We start from the raw sequence: 15,956 nt of genomic DNA, 5'->3' as shown, positions 1-15,956 counted from the left end.
GATCAACCTAAAATGTGTCGAAAGAAAGGACTTCCAAAAAATATCTTGTTAAAAAAAGATAAATGTGTTCTGAATTGTTTGGATTATTTATAAAAAAATAGCTTTTTTTAAAATGTTTTTTTATTTTTTTTAATGTAACGAAGTGATGAATATACCAATGATCAACATCAGGTAAAGACTGAAGAAATTACTAAAAGCTCAAAAGGTAAGAATTTCCGCATATAATCTAAAGAGCAAGAATTAAATGGAATAAATGGATTTAAAAAAAATTTTTTTTTTTAAAGAAAACAAAATTGCAAGTAACGGGTTAAACTCTTCTAAAAATATTGGACACAAATTTGGCTTCTTTACTAACGATATGACTTCTAAATCCCTTCAGCTATTTATTTAGTATTTTATTCTCGAATTATTTGCCACGTTTTAAAAAAGTGATATTAAGCCTAATGGAGACTGAAATTCTAAATATAGTAATTTATGTAATTCGAATTAGTATTTGAAATAAAATTTACATTCGAATTTTGTCGAAATAAAATTTCCGACATTTCAGACAATAACTTCTGTTTATTGACTTAATTACTGATTGTTTACCATTTTTGTGTTGATCCAAAATGTAATATCGATTTTTTTAAGGTCTTTCAGAATAGTCGATTTTCTTAACAAAAACTTCTTATTTTTATAATATATGTTTTACTTAACAGTGGATGGTTGAAGGCTATTTATACAACATGCTAGTATTTTGATTGTTAAAATTCAAAAATTTATTTAAAAGGATATACGCCACTGAAAATGCCGTCTGCTAAAGTGCGTTATAAAAAGCATTCCTCAATTAATTTAATACCCTTCAATTCCGCCAGAGTTCGCATTTCTCGTTAAGGATTGGTAGCAAATCACTAAGATGAGTGTAGGATCAAACAGTAAACCAATGTGTAGTTTAATTATTTTAAATATCTCATTTTGTAATAGAATTATAACATTTAAGTTTTGAATACTATTCATGATTCAAAATTCACAAAAGCGTTCCCATTTTTTTGCTGTATAACCAAAGAAGATGCATATTCGATTTGTGGGCAAAGAAATATCTGTTGCATTAAAAAATTTGAAATATTTCAACTTCGGAGACACTTAAGGATTTCCTTTCATAGAAATAGTTTTCTGGCGATACCAGAGTCGTTCCCTGATACTAAATGCGAACTGACATGGAACAGAATAGAAAACATGGTTTCTTTAAAAAGATGGGGATATTTCCTACACAATACAGAAAGAAAGTGTAAGAGTTTTGGTTTTAGATAATATAAACCATGTGAAACACTTTTGATTGCTTTTAGTGATATATTTATTTCATAGAATTGTTGAATGACCTTTTATTCTTGATCGTATGAGTTGAAGGTTTTATTATTTTATTTCGAGAACGACATAATATACGAAAAATATCAGAGAACCTTGTAAATGATGCATAGATTTCAAATTTATAGTATTAAAATCAAAGGCATCACTTTTTGGTAATGAGAGTGCAGGATATTGAAATTGATTCAAGCTGAAGGCGTGCGGTTTGAAACAAAATATTTATTTAGATGATTCACACAAGAATAATGTCTTTAAAATGAAGAACACTGTTTTGAAAAAAAGATAATAAATAAATAAAAACACTTGGCATATCGACAAATATGGAACTATTCAAAAGCATAATGTGATGTTACATGATTAAACAGAGGGATTACATGTCATTTTCCTTTTAAAATAGTTCTATAATGGCGATTCAAATGTAGTCCTGTGGCCAGTCTTGCTTCTGATCCGTGAGGTACGAACAGTTCGTATGCAGGCTACAGTCGTCGTTTCAAAAGCAACAGCATAACTATCTCCTCCTTCGCCGTCATTCTTCTTTCTAAGAACAGGTACTTGAAGTTTCACTTCTTCGCAATGTGTGCGTTCTCGAGCGCGAAGCTTTTTCGAAATGACGTCTCTGTTATGAAGACACCTGACAGTCGGCATTGTTTGGGGAAGTCGGTTTGGATCATTCTGATTCTTCACCTCATATAGACAATGGTCGAACCTGGGACTTTCCTCACTAGAATAGCAGTCCTCCTTAGATGGCAAAGGATTATAGCCGAGATCCAATTTTTCCGTGCCGTTTATTTCCGGAAACTGCAAGGTGGCTGCAGAATGATTTTCCTCGAGTATATGGGAAGCCTCCTTTTTCCAAATAGCTCCATTGACCCATTCCAACTGAGAAGGATTTGAAGAAATCTGCGCTGACAGACATTCAAAAGCAGCAATCAGTACAAAGACGGCGAGAACAGCAGTAGACTCCATACTTTTGCTTATAGCAAGTCCAAGAAATGCAGATAGCAAAGTTGTGAATGAACGTAAAGAACTCGATTTCTGTATATATACAAATTACGGAGATAAAAATACGCGATCCGATACAGCCGATAACAAATTTCATTATAGTAAACGCCGGGGGAATTTCTGCAACTTATCTGGGTTTTGTTTTCCCATTGATAACTTTTCCCGGTAATGTTTATGTCTAGAAATACTCTATCGTTATATTTTCGAATTTAAGAGAATTAAAAGCAATTAAACTACCTATATAATTTTCTCTCGCGACGGAATCTAACACATTTTAAAGTTCATACTATATATTAGCAATTTTTCGAAGGTTTTAAAATGTATTCAAAAGTGACCGGGTAGCTTTCCTACGAAATATGCGTTTTCATGCAAATTATGTTCATATGGCATCGAAATATAAGATAACAAAAAATTCGTATTTTTATGGAACGACCTCGGTTTTCAAGAGAATGCTTAACTATCTTGGACATTAAAAAAGCAAAAGGTCGCATTTACTGTTTTAAAAATTAAACGAAAATAGAGTCACTGATACAAACAGAATTCAAGGTTTCAATCATATATTTGACAGATCAATAATATGTCTTGAAAGGAAAGTGAAAAAGGAGTTCAGGCTCAACAATACGTCTTTGATATATAAGTAGCCAGCCACTGACAGAGTTGGAAAGTTTTTAAAATCAGTCGTGCAGAAATAAAATAGGTCATTCGAAGGAGGTAATCGAGTCATAAAGAACTAAACGGACGACGACTTTTGATGAGAAAAATACGATATTCTTACTTCGCAAATAGATTTTAGAGAGCAACACAAGGACTATACGTGACTTTTCTTTGGAGAATTATTTCCTTCTCAGATCAGTCGGAATAGAATTACATATACAATAAACCACATGAAAGCATCTACAACTGTCGTGTCTTTTCATAAGAATATTGATTAAAATAAATAATCGACCGATTCATAAAACTAAACAATCGATCTAAGCTAAACAAACTAAGCGCAATGGTCCCTGTTAAAAGGACACTTCGTAAATCTGACGATAATGCAACACAATGAAAAGGGCGTAATTACAGAAAATGATTTGAATGAATACAAGATCCCTGAATTTTAAGTAATGAAAGAAGGGGAACCATTACTAGAGCAAAATCACAAGAATTTTATATATTTTGATGGATCAACCTAAAATGTGTCGAAAGAAAGGACTTCCAAAAAATATCTTGTTAAAAAAAGATAAATGTGTTCTGAATTGTTTGGATTATTTATAAAAAAATAGCTTTTTTTAAAATGTTTTTTTATTTTTTTTAATGTAACGAAGTGATGAATATACCAATGATCAACATCAGGTAAAGACTGAAGAAATTACTAAAAGCTCAAAAGGTAAGAATTTCCGCATATAATCTAAAGAGCAAGAATTAAATGGAATAAATGGATTTAAAAAAAAATTTTTTTTTTAAAGAAAACAAAATTGCAAGTAACGGGTTAAACTCTTCTAAAAATATTGGACACAAATTTGGCTTCTTTACTAACGATATGACTTCTAAATCCCTTCAGCTATTTATTTAGTATTTTATTCTCGAATTATTTGCCACGTTTTAAAAAAGTGATATTAAGCCTAATGGAGACTGAAATTCTAAATATAGTAATTTATGTAATTCGAATTAGTATTTGAAATAAAATTTACATTCGAATTTTGTCGAAATAAAATTTCCGACATTTCAGACAATAACTTCTGTTTATTGACTTAATTACTGATTGTTTACCATTTTTGTGTTGATCCAAAATGTAATATCGATTTTTTTAAGGTCTTTCAGAATAGTCGATTTTCTTAACAAAAACTTCTTATTTTTATAATATATGTTTTACTTAACAGTGGATGGTTGAAGGCTATTTATACAACATGCTAGTATTTTGATTGTTAAAATTCAAAAATTTATTTAAAAGGATATACGCCACTGAAAATGCCGTCTGCTAAAGTGCGTTATAAAAAGCATTCCTCAATTAATTTAATACCCTTCAATTCCGCCAGAGTTCGCATTTCTCGTTAAGGATTGGTAGCAAATCACTAAGATGAGTGTAGGATCAAACAGTAAACCAATGTGTAGTTTAATTATTTTAAATATCTCATTTTGTAATAGAATTATAACATTTAAGTTTTGAATACTATTCATGATTCAAAATTCACAAAAGCGTTCCCATTTTTTTGCTGTATAACCAAAGAAGATGCATATTCGATTTGTGGGCAAAGAAATATCTGTTGCATTAAAAAATTTGAAATATTTCAACTTCGGAGACACTTAAGGATTTCCTTTCATAGAAATAGTTTTCTGGCGATACCAGAGTCGTTCCCTGATACTAAATGCGAACTGACATGGAACAGAATAGAAAACATGGTTTCTTTAAAAAGATGGGGATATTTCCTACACAATACAGAAAGAAAGTGTAAGAGTTTTGGTTTTAGATAATATAAACCATGTGAAACACTTTTGATTGCTTTTAGTGATATATTTATTTCATAGAATTGTTGAATGACCTTTTATTCTTGATCGTATGAGTTGAAGGTTTTATTATTTTATTTCGAGAACGACATAATATACGAAAAATATCAGAGAACCTTGTAAATGATGCATAGATTTCAAATTTATAGTATTAAAATCAAAGGCATCACTTTTTGGTAATGAGAGTGCAGGATATTGAAATTGATTCAAGCTGAAGGCGTGCGGTTTGAAACAAAATATTTATTTAGATGATTCACACAAGAATAATGTCTTTAAAATGAAGAACACTGTTTTGAAAAAAAGATAATAAATAAATAAAAACACTTGGCATATCGACAAATATGGAACTATTCAAAAGCATAATGTGATGTTACATGATTAAACAGAGGGATTACATGTCATTTTCCTTTTAAAATAGTTCTATAATGGCGATTCAAATGTAGTCCTGTGGCCAGTCTTGCTTCTGATCCGTGAGGTACGAACAGTTCGTATGCAGGCTACAGTCGTCGTTTCAAAAGCAACAGCATAACTATCTCCTCCTTCGCCGTCATTCTTCTTTCTAAGAACAGGTACTTGAAGTTTCACTTCTTCGCAATGTGTGCGTTCTCGAGCGCGAAGCTTTTTCGAAATGACGTCTCTGTTATGAAGACACCTGACAGTCGGCATTGTTTGGGGAAGTCGGTTTGGATCATTCTGATTCTTCACCTCATATAGACAATGGTCGAACCTGGGACTTTCCTCACTAGAATAGCAGTCCTCCTTAGATGGCAAAGGATTATAGCCGAGATCCAATTTTTCCGTGCCGTTTATTTCCGGAAACTGCAAGGTGGCTGCAGAATGATTTTCCTCGAGTATATGGGAAGCCTCCTTTTTCCAAATAGCTCCATTGACCCATTCCAACTGAGAAGGATTTGAAGAAATCTGCGCTGACAGACATTCAAAAGCAGCAATCAGTACAAAGACGGCGAGAACAGCAGTAGACTCCATACTTTTGCTTATAGCAAGTCCAAGAAATGCAGATAGCAAAGTTGTGAATGAACGTAAAGAACTCGATTTCTGTATATATACAAATTACGGAGATAAAAATACGCGATCCGATACAGCCGATAACAAATTTCATTATAGTAAACGCCGGGGGAATTTCTGCAACTTATCTGGGTTTTGTTTTCCCATTGATAACTTTTCCCGGTAATGTTTATGTCTAGAAATACTCTATCGTTATATTTTCGAATTTAAGAGAATTAAAAGCAATTAAACTACCTATATAATTTTCTCTCGCGACGGAATCTAACACATTTTAAAGTTCATACTATATATTAGCAATTTTTCGAAGGTTTTAAAATGTATTCAAAAGTGACCGGGTAGCTTTCCTACGAAATATGCGTTTTCATGCAAATTATGTTCATATGGCATCGAAATATAAGATAACAAAAAATTCGTATTTTTATGGAACGACCTCGGTTTTCAAGAGAATGCTTAACTATCTTGGACATTAAAAAAGCAAAAGGTCGCATTTACTGTTTTAAAAATTAAACGAAAATAGAGTCACTGATACAAACAGAATTCAAGGTTTCAATCATATATTTGACAGATCAATAATATGTCTTGAAAGGAAAGTGAAAAAGGAGTTCAGGCTCAACAATACGTCTTTGATATATAAGTAGCCAGCCACTGACAGAGTTGGAAAGTTTTTAAAATCAGTCGTGCAGAAATAAAATAGGTCATTCGAAGGAGGTAATCGAGTCATAAAGAACTAAACGGACGACGACTTTTGATGAGAAAAATACGATATTCTTACTTCGCAAATAGATTTTAGAGAGCAACACAAGGACTATACGTGACTTTTCTTTGGAGAATTATTTCCTTCTCAGATCAGTCGGAATAGAATTACATATACAATAAACCACATGAAATCATCTACAACTGTCGTGTCTTTTCATAAGAATATTGATTAAAATAAATAATCGACCGATTCATAAAACTAAACAATCGATCTAAGCTAAACAAACTAAGCGCAATGGTCCCTGTTAAAAGGACACTTCGTAAATCTGACGATAATGCAACACAATGAAAAGGGCGTAATTACAGAAAATGATTTGAATGAATACAAGATCCCTGAATTTTAAGTAATGAAAGAAGGGGAACCATTACTAGAGCAAAATCACAAGAATTTTATATATTTTGATGGATCAACCTAAAATGTGTCGAAAGAAAGGACTTCCAAAAAATATCTTGTTAAAAAAAGATAAATGTGTTCTGAATTGTTTGGATTATTTATAAAAAAATAGCTTTTTTTAAAATGTTTTTTTATTTTTTTTAATGTAACGAAGTGATGAATATACCAATGATCAACATCAGGTAAAGACTGAAGAAATTACTAAAAGCTCAAAAGGTAAGAATTTCCGCATATAATCTAAAGAGCAAGAATTAAATGGAATAAATGGATTTAAAATTTTTTTTTTTTTTTTTTAAAGAAAACAAAATTGCAAGTAACGGGTTAAACTCTTCTAAAAATATTGGACACAAATTTGGCTTCTTTACTAACGATATGACTTCTAAATCCCTTCAGCTATTTATTTAGTATTTTATTCTCGAATTATTTGCCACGTTTTAAAAAAGTGATATTAAGCCTAATGGAGACTGAAATTCTAAATATAGTAATTTATGTAATTCGAATTAGTATTTGAAATAAAATTTACATTCGAATTTTGTCGAAATAAAATTTCCGACATTTCAGACAATAACTTCTGTTTATTGACTTAATTACTGATTGTTTACCATTTTTGTGTTGATCCAAAATGTAATATCGATTTTTTTAAGGTCTTTTAGAATAGTCGATTTTCTTAACAAAAACTTCTTATTTTTATAATATATGTTTTACTTAACAGTGGATGATTGAAGGCTATTTATACAACATGCTAGTATTTTGATTGTTAAAATTCAAAAATTTATTTAAAAGGATATACGCCACTGAAAATGCCGTCTGCTAAAGTGCGTTATAAAAAGCATTCCTCAATTAATTTAATACCCTTCAATTCCGCCAAAGTTCGCATTTCACGTTAAGGATTGGTAGCAAATCACTAAGATGAGTGTAGGATCAAACAGTAAACCAATGTGTAATTTAATTATTTTAAATATCTCATTTTGTAATAGAATTATAACATTTAAGTTTTGAATACTATTCATGATTCAAAATTCACAAAAGCGTTCCCATTTTTTTGCTGTATAACCAAAGAAGATGCATATTCGATTTGTGGGCAAAGAAATATCTGTTGCATTAAAAAATTTGAAATATTTCAACTTCGGAGACACTTAAGGATTTCCTTTCATAGAAATAGTTTTCTGGCGATACCAGAGTCGTTCCCTGATACTAAATGCGAACTGACATGGAACAGAATAGAAAACATGGTTTCTTTAAAAAGATGGGGATATTTCCTACACAATACAGAAAGAAAGTGTAAGAGTTTTGGTTTTAGATAATATAAACCATGTGAAACACTTTTGATTGCTTTTAGTGATATATTTATTTCATAGAATTGTTGAATGACCTTTTATTCTTGATCGTATGAGTTGAAGGTTTTATTATTTTATTTCGAGAACGACATAATATACGAAAAATATCAGAGAACCTTGTAAATGATGCATAGATTTCAAATTTATAGTATTAAAAATCAAAGGCATCACTTTTTGGTAATGAGAGTGCAGGATATTGAAATTGATTCAAGCTGAAGGCGTGCGGTTTGAAACAAAATGTTTATTTAGATGATTCACACAAGAATAATGTCTTTAAAATGAAGAACACTGTTTTGAAAAAAAGATAATAAATAAATAAAAACACTTGGCATATCGACAAATATGGAACTATTCAAAAGCATAATGTGATGTTACATGATTAAACAGAGGGATTACATGTCATTTTCCTTTTAAAATAGTTCTATAATGGCGATTCAAATGTAGTCCTGTGGCCAGTCTTGCTTCTGATCCGTGAGGTACGAACAGTTCGTATGCAGGCTACAGTCGTCGTTTCAAAAGCAACAGCATAACTATCTCCTCCTTCGCCGTCATTCTTCTTTCTAAGAACAGGTACTTGAAGTTTCACTTCTTCGCAATGTGTGCGTTCTCGAGCGCGAAGCTTTTTCAAAATGACGTCTCTGTTATGAAGACACCTGACAGTCGGCATTGTTTGGGGAAGTCGGTTTGGATCATTCTGATTCTTCACCTCATATAGACAATGGTCGAACCTGGGACTTTCCTCACTAGAATAGCAGTCCTCCTTAGATGGCAAAGGATTATAGCCGAGATCCAATGGGGTCAATTCATGGTCACGTGTCAGGTACCAAACAAACCGCTTCTGTTCAATTTTCAACCGTTCTGCGCATGTTGTGATGTCTGCCGATAACGTTGACACTGTTTACATTGTTGTTGACATTGTTTAGTAAATATTAAGCTAGTCGATCAATTATTAAAAACTTCTGACTTTTTTTAAAGATATTATTTTGAATTATTTTCTCCAAATTTTCTTAGTTATATAATTTTATTTCTTATATTAAAATTTTAATTAGTATTTTTAATAGAATTATTGTTTATGCAAAATTAACTAACATCGCTTTTTAATTCGTTTGGTGCCGCTTTATTCTTTTCTTTCCCATATCCCCATGCCCCCATTTTTTTATCCGAAGGATACATTTTGACAAATGACTATGGCAGTGTTTTTGAAAAATTACATATGTTCTTTTTTACATATTATTTAAATAGTATTGAATGTTGAATTTTAGGAATATAGTTCCCCCAGTTAGTTCTTTTTTTAAATAATTATTATTCTTAGATAAGTTAATATTTTAAAGCTTACTAAGGAAATTATTGTATTTTTTTTCTTATGTAATTACTTTTATAAATATTGAGACTTTGATGTTTTCAGTTTGCTTAGAAGAAAGAACATGAAACTTAAATTAGTATATATTAAATAAATTATGTTTACAATTTCAAATTATGAAATGTAAAAGGTATGGATACCTTTTTTTAAATCTATGCAACTTATGAATAAATAATTTCATTTTAATTTGTAGAAATCATTAAAGGAAAACAAACAAAATCATGCTTTCATAATTTTTATTTACACATAACAAATATATATATATATATATATATATATATATATATATATATATATATAGAGAGAGAGAGAGAGAGAGAGATAAAATATATGTGATAATTATTTGAAAAAATATGATCAAATATATGTTTCAATGTACTCACTAATACAAAAAACTAAAAAAAAACAAAAAAAACCTATTGACTATTTATCAACATTTATTTTTCTAGACACTTAGAAATAATATAAACACAGTATGACAAGAATATCAATGTAAATGATGAAATCAATTTTATTCAACAGAAACATCCTAGATACTAAAGAACAGGTTTTTTTTATCACTAATAAAAACATAATGTTGAACAGTATACTTTTAAAGCAGAACATTTATGAAATTTTTTTAAATGCTATAGTTACATTGATAAAAATTATATTGAATTAATAAACAAGAGTAAGGTCGTGATATATATATATATATATATATATATATATATATATACAACGAGAGAGAGAGAGAGAGCGAAGTGAAATAGGATATAAATAGCAGTTGAAAGAAACACTTTTATGCTTTCACAGAATTTTATAATTCAAAATTGATATGTTAAAGAAATAGAAAAAAAAAAGTGAAACATGCATGTAGCAATGAAGTTGGGAATAAAAATTATATAATAAATGCTGATATGGAAATTGATTTTCAATGAAAAGACCTTTATTTATTAAAACAGAAATAACTGAGGTGCACAGTGTTATAACAGGATATTATGATAACAGTGAATTTCAGTTTAAATACAATAAACTATTGATATTTCATTTTTTAACAATAGAAAAGATATTTGATATAAATTCACTTTGAATCCATCACAAATCTGCAAATGTAATTAGAAAACTAGTAATATTCACTTCCACCTAAGCTTAGCATTATAGCAGTTGTTATTTTTGCAATAGGAGTTTGTTTACTTACATTGATTAAATTTAGATAAGATTTTGTAAAAAAATGCAATGTAATACTCATGTGAACATTTGAAAACCTTCTAAGCATATTCAAAATTATCAGAAATTTCCTCAAATGTGAATGAAGTAAATTAGAAATGCACTCATGATTTTGTTTGATTGCTTTTGGTGGCAAATCGCTTACCGATTTCTTTTTCTTCGAAGAGTTTTTCTAACAAATTACTGGAACAGCTATATTTAATCAATGGACACACACTAAAGGAATTCTTCAAAATGATCGGAACATATCTCCGACTTCGAAGGCTTGAAAAAATCTATACCAAAGCTATCAACCCAAGTCAGGATTGTTGAAAGGAAAATAAAAAAAAACATTTTATCATGATAGTCACTCTTGTTTTTCGCATTAAAGTATCCATCCATCAGCACACCAGTATTTCCTCTGTTAACAAATAATAAGAGGAAAGAAAACGACTCAAAAATTATAACTTCAAATGTAAACAAAAAAATCCGCTTCATACTCGGCGGAGAACGTTAATGGCAGACTGATCGACGAGAGCTGCGCGGATGAAACTTAAATGCCATGCGCAAGAGGTACATGACATGTGACTTTTACGTCACATGAATTGACCCCATTTTTCCGTGCCGTTTATTTCCGGAAACTGCAAGGTGGCTGCAGAATGATTTTCCTCGAGTATATGGGAAGCCTCCTTTTTCCAAATAGCTCCATTGACCCATTCCAACTGAGAAGGATTTGAAGAAATCTGCGCTGACAGACATTCAAAAGCAGCAATCAGTACAAAGACGGCGAGAACAGCAGTAGACTCCATACTTTTGCTTATAGAGAGTCCAAGAAATGCAGATAGCAAAGTTGTGAATGAACGTAAAGAACTCGATTTCTGTATATATACAAATTACGGAGATAAAAATACGCGATCCGATACAGCCGATAACAAATTTCATTATAGTAAACGCCGGGGGAATTTCTGCAACTTATCTGGGTTTTGTTTTCCCATTGATAACTTTTCCCGGTAATGTTTATGTCTAGAAATACTCTATCGTTATATTTTCGAATTTAAGAGAATTAAAAGCAATTAAACTACCTATATAATTTTCTCTCGCGACGGAATCTAACACATTTTAAAGTTCATACTATATATTAGCAATTTTTCGAAGGTTTTAAAATGTATTCAAAAGTGACCGGGTAGCTTTCCTACGAAATATGCGTTTTCATGCAAATTATGTTCATATGGCATCGAAATATAAGATAACAAAAAATTCGTATTTTTATGGAACGACCTCGGTTTTCAAGAGAATGCTTAACTATCTTGGACATTAAAAAAGCAAAAGGTCGCATTTACTGTTTTAAAAATTAAACGAAAATAGAGTCACTGATACAAACAGAATTCAAGGTTTCAATCATATATTTGACAGATCAATAATATGTCTTGAAAGGAAAGTGAAAAAGGAGTTCAGGCTCAACAATACGTCTTTGATATATAAGTAGCCAGCCACTGACAGAGTTGGAAAGTTTTTAAAATCAGTCGTGCAGAAATAAAATAGGTCATTCGAAGGAGGTAATCGAGTCATAAAGAACTAAACGGACGACGACTTTTGATGAGAAAAATACGATATTCTTACTTCGCAAATAGATTTTAGAGAGCAACACAAGGACTATACGTGACTTTTCTTTGGAGAATTATTTCCTTCTCAGATCAGTCGGAATAGAATTACATATACAATAAACCACATGAAAGCATCTACAACTGTCGTGTCTTTTCATAAGAATATTGATTAAAATAAATAATCGACCGATTCATAAAACTAAACAATCGATCTAAGCTAAACAAACTAAGCGCAATGGTCCCTGTTAAAAGGACACTTCGTAAATCTGACGATAATGCAACACAATGAAAAGGGCGTAATTACAGAAAATGATTTGAATGAATACAAGATCCCTGAATTTTAAGTAATGAAAGAAGGGGAACCATTACTAGAGCAAAATCACAAGAATTTTATATATTTTGATGGATCAACCTAAAATGTGTCGAAAGAAAGGACTTCCAAAAAATATCTTGTTAAAAAAAGATAAATGTGTTCTGAATTGTTTGGATTATTTATAAAAAAATAGCTTTTTTTAAAAATTTTTTATATTTTTTTTAATGTAACGAAGTGATGAATATACCAATGATCAACATCAGGTAAAGACTGAAGAAATTACTAAAAGCTCAAAAGGTAAGAATTTCCGCATATAATCTAAAGATCAAGAATTAAATGGAATAAATGGTTAAAAAAAATTTTTTTTTTTAAAGAAAACAAGATTGCAAGTAACGGGTTAAACTCTTCTAAAAATATTGGACACAAATTTGGCTTCTTTACTAACGATATGACTTCTAAATCTCTTCAGCTATTTATTTAGTATTTTATTCTCGAATTATTTGCCACGTTTTAAAAAAGTGATATTAAAAATAATGGAGACTGAAATTCTTAATATTGTTATTTATGTAATTCGAATTAGTATTTGAAATAAAATTTACATTCGAATTTTGTCGAAATAAAATTTCCGACATTTCAGACAATAACTTCTGTTTATTGACTTAATTACTGATTGTTTACCATTTTTGTGTTGATCCAAAATGTAATATCGATTTTTTTAAGGTCTTTTAGAATAGTCGATTTTCTTAACAAAAACTTCTTATTTTTATAATATATGTTTTACTTAACAGTGGATGGTTGAAGGCTATTTATACAACATGCTAGTATTTTGATTGTTAAAATTCAAAAATTTATTTAAAAGGATATGCGCCACTGAAAATGCCGTCTGCTAAAGTGCGTTATAAAAAGCATTCCTCAATTAATTTAATACCCTTCAATTCCGCCAGAGTTCGCATTTTGATGCTTCAAAAAACCTCAAGCCAAAAAAACATCATGTTCTCACATGGTAAAAAAAAAAAAAAAAAAAATGCAGATCTAATATCTAAAATTAATGGGAGAAAAGGAGATGTCTAGTCCTAAATATATTTCTATAAACTATCCAATCTTTTGACTGCAAACGAAATAAATAAAATAATTTCAAAAAGGTTCGTTAGAAAAGAAAAATAAATCGCTTCCTCAAACGATTACGATTAAAATCATTAAAAATCTCTTATTCTAAAAGAACAATATGGCGCAAAAAAACAAAAAAATCATCACTGTCTCTTTATATTTTTCAACAAACAATTCTATGACTTTACCATGAGATAAATAGAAAAAACTGAATATAAAAAATAACTGAATCACTTCACTAAGCGGTTGCTATTAAATTACTTGTAATTGACTTAATCGTTAGGTTATTCAATCATGAAAAATCACCTTGGTCGTTAATTGCTTCCTTGAAAGAGTTTTATATTTTTTCGTCTTATTTTTGTCCTTAGTAATTAGCACTAAATTTCTTACAGTGTAAAGAACTCATCAATTTTTTCAGTTTCTGAAATCTTGAAGAAGCAGATGAAAGGTAAATATTTTTTTATCAGAAGAATTTCGATGGTTTTCGAACAGATTTGTAAATTTTTAAATAGAAAGCGTGAGAAGTAATCGAATAATACCGTTTTGCACTCCATTTATATTATCTCTTCATTTAAAAATATTCATCTTTGCAACGGGATAGTTAGAAGAAGATATTGGTTATATTTAATTTCAATTAAAATGTTTAAATAAAAATTCGTGCCTATGATTTCCTCTACATTTTCAGCATCTAAAATAAAGATTTGTGTGAAAATTTTAACAAATTCTCTTATTGGGTGGGTTTCTGTCGATCTGTGCAATTGCATACATCTCTAAATGCCTTAATTCAATAATGAAGCAACTTAGGTAAATGAAATTTGGTCATCCGTATTTAGTGTCTAATTTTCGCTGCTGGTGCCAAATTGCTATAGTGCGTACTATGAAACGAGTTGAGTACTATGAAAATATTTCATAAAACTGAATAAAACTTCGTTTAAAAATTTCGCGTCAGAATGTTATATATTATACAATCTGTGACATTTATTTTATTCTCTTAAAATAAAAAAAGTTATATTTATTGTCAATAGATGGCGATGCACAAAAATTTAAGATTAAGATTAATTTTTCCAGATTGTTTTAATTAGTGAAGCAACTGAACAACTTTTATTGTTTCTGAAAATCATTAAAACTCCATATTTTGAAAAAAAATTATTACATTTGAAAGAAAAGACAGAATTATCGGCTTATGATTCTCATAGAATTATTTTATCTATTTTAATAAAATAACGCAGGTGAAGCTTTGTGAAAAAATTTTTTAAAATTTTTTATATCAGTCGTTATTTTCCGTTATTTGTTACAGCAGAACGAAATGTTTTGATTTTTGTTTAGTGAGACATATTGCTTGATGTAATATTATCCTCTTCTTTTTTTTCTCTATTTTTGGAGCCATAGATCCATTTCTAAAACTTCCGAATTAGCAAATTTAATTTTAGAAGAATTAATAACATTTTTTCTCGATTTATTTAACATATTAGAGAAAATCGTCTTGAATGTCAGCACGTTGCCATCTATTGACGATAACTGAAATCATTTATTAATTTTTTCGGTATTAACAGAACGCATCATTTTCATTAAATGTTTGGAGCTTTATGAAAAAGACAAAATTCAATTATAATAATCCTGTATATGCATTTGTGCGAAAAATGGTTTTTATAAAAAGAATTTTATGAATGAACTATTCATAACTTTAAAAAAAAAAATTTCGCATGCATAGTATAGAGAAGTTATCGTCAAAAAATTCGACCTCGAGATTTTGACGAATCTCTAGATTTTAGAACACCCTGAATTCGAAAAACACATTTTTTGGAAAATGCCTGTCTGTTTGTGACAAAGATAACTCAAAAATGCTTTATCTAGACGCTTCAAATTTTTCATATGTTCTTTATACAAAATTTGCAGATTTCTTTCAAATTTTGAGTAAAATCTGCTCAGGAGACGTCTGTCTGCCCAGCTGTTCAAATATAAGTTAATGACTACAAAACGAAGGGAGCTAGATAGATAAAATTCGGTACGGAAATGTAGCATCTATAGTGTAAACACT

Source organism: Argiope bruennichi, chromosome 11, assembly GCF_947563725.1.
Source record: "Argiope bruennichi chromosome 11, qqArgBrue1.1, whole genome shotgun sequence".
Taxonomy (NCBI): domain Eukaryota; kingdom Metazoa; phylum Arthropoda; class Arachnida; order Araneae; family Araneidae; genus Argiope; species Argiope bruennichi.
The sequence above is the reverse complement of the archived record's forward strand: the minus strand, read 5'-3'. Positions refer to the sequence as shown.